Raw genomic sequence first — 2,721 nt, 5'->3', positions numbered from 1 at the left:
ATCAGGAGAGGCGGGGGGAAGGTCGTGCAGGCAAGAATTCCCAAAGGGAACAGATGTTGAAAAAACCCCCAACATCCCTGTGACTGAATTTTTAAAATCTTTCAAAACAGGGAGTGGACACCATACAGTAACCAATAAGTGACTCTTGGGGTGTGGTTTTGAGGGCTACAACAAATCAGAACAAGGGGAGGAGAGAGCGTTGGCATAGGGATTGGATCTTAGGGTGAGGGACAGGGAACTTTCTGGAGCAAAGGGTAGGGTTTGGGCTGATGGATGGGGCAAAGGGGCTGGGTTGTCTTGACAGACAGGGAAAAATCTGGTGAGGAGGGAGGGGATTCCTTGAGGGACACTTGGGTAGGAGGGCATAACATAGGGGAGGAGCTAACTGTAATAACTCGGGGAACACTTGAACATACGACTATATAACAGAACATTTGACTCAATAAACTAACGCACTGCAACACAGAAATTCAGGCTTTCGGCAGCTGAGAGGTGGCACTGTTAGAACCTGCAGCAGCTGGTGAAAGCCATCTCTGTCCTTCAGGTTCTTGCTGTGTGGGAAGGTGCTGCGAGTTGTGGTGGCTGCACTCCCCCTTTGCTGGGAGGATGATCTGTACCAGGGCAGAGCAGAAATCTGCCTTGGTGAGCAGAACATGCTCAGAGCATTACGGTTCCGAGAATGGCACTGTCCCTGAAGGGCAAAAAGCTTGAAAGCATAGAATTCTGTGCGGAACCATTGCACAAATTTTCTCTTCTAGAACATGCTCATTTTTGTATGCTGTAGATGAATGCTCTGGGTTTTATAGAATACATGGGGTTTTTTTCTTAAGGTTTTTGGGAGAACTCTCAAGTTTATTTGTGGAGGATTTTATTAAGAGTTGGTTAGCTGAGAAAGGCTGCAGGAGTAGTCAGATGAATAGAGGAAGCAGCAATTAAGGAAGTGAATAATAAACGATTGTATGAGTTATTGATACAATAAGGAAAGCTTTACGAGAGAGAAATGCAGTGTATTCTGTGATTCATATTGGGAGTCATAAATGGTGTGAAGGTTTAGGAGAAGGGAATGAACGTGCAGATAAATTGGTTACCCTACCCATTGATAACTCTTGTCCTATTGATAAGCATACATTGGCCAGAGAAGCACATAGTAGATATCATCAAAATGCAAAAGGATTAGCAAAGCACTTTGAGCTGAGTTTGTCAGAAGCATTGTTAGAGCATGTCCAACATGTAGTTATCATAATGGTGGAATAGGTTTAGGCATGGGAGTTAATCCTCGAGGTTTAGAAATAAATGAGAAATGGCAAATGGATGTTACACATATAGCTAGATTTGGTAAAGTTAAGTGTGTGCATGTCATTATAGATACATATAGTCATTACATATGGGCTACGGCTCAGGCAGGAGAAAAAGCTATACATGTTATCAGGCACCTGTTAAGTTGTTTTGCTGTTATGGGAGTCCCAAAGAGTATCAAAATGGATAATGGTTGAGCTTATGTAAGTGCTAGGGTCCAGAAATTTTTGAATCAGTGGTCTGTTAAGCATGTGACAGGTATTCCACACTCTTCTACTGGATAGGCAATAGTGGAAAGAGCAAACGGTACCCTTAAGCAGTATATTGAGAAGCATCAAGATTTAACAGACCCACAATCATGCTTAGCTAAGGTTCTGTATGTGATCAATCATTTATGTATTTTTGGGGAAGACAATATCCCTCCTGCAATTAAACATCATCCGAGGTCAGGTCAGGAAATTAAAACCCGACTACAGGATTATGGGAAAAACCTGCAAAAGTATTATACTGGGGTCGGGGATATCTCTGTGTTTCCTCACCTACAGGGCCTTTGTGGGTGCCTGCTAAGTGGACTAAACCTGTTTTTGATACAGCCTCTGGTGGATCGCCTCACGGAGGAGGACAAGGAGCGACTGGGGAAGAAACTGCTTCTAGTCCTACGACCGCTACTGTTACAGTTGAAGGGACACTTGAAAGCGGTGGACAGAGCACTGACATGTCACTATCGGACGGCCCAGGAGCTGATTGGTTTTATTGACTCATTATCGACTTTTCGTTTTACAAATCCAGCAAAGGAACATTGCCTTGACTGTTACAATCCACATTGTGCTGCCTGGATAGCCCTACGTTGTGGGGGTTGTGATAGAACTTTTTGGATAGAACAATCATTATTATGGGATTTATGGTGTCACACTTGTGAGCACGAGCACACGTGGGGTAAAAGCTGGCAAGATGAATTAAGGAGACAAACAGGGCAAAATGCATATATAGCTTTAAATCTTTATGAGTCTCCTGAACAGAAAATTCTTGCTTATTATCAATGGGAAGTACAATGTGTTGTGAATAGAATTAAGGTTCAAAGTAAATCACGTATAGTCTCTGTAAGGTGTAGAAAATTAGTACCTTTAACGCAACGTTCGATTGTAGGGCCCTTCAGAGGGAATCCTGAAAGAGCACTAGACTGCTGCATTGAAAAGTTGCAAAAGTTAAGTTTGCAAGTAACAGGACCAGTAAAGTTAGGAGCAGCAAAACTGAAAACAGATAAGAAAAAGAAGGTAAGATAGGGAACGACCTCATCTAAATAAGGTTATTAGTGGTTGCTAATTAGTTTTCTATGATTAGGGCAATTTCACATCTATGGGACCCTGCCTTGTGGGATGCTGTAGCTCCATGGGACCCTGCTTCGTGGCATGCTATAGGTGTTGA

This window comes from Melozone crissalis, unplaced genomic scaffold (assembly GCF_028551555.1).
Source record: "Melozone crissalis strain CALT ecotype California unplaced genomic scaffold, PUWL_Pcris_2 ptg000097l_1, whole genome shotgun sequence".
In the NCBI taxonomy this organism is placed as follows: Eukaryota; Metazoa; Chordata; class Aves; order Passeriformes; family Passerellidae; genus Melozone; species Melozone crissalis.
The sequence above is the reverse complement of the archived record's forward strand: the minus strand, read 5'-3'. Positions refer to the sequence as shown.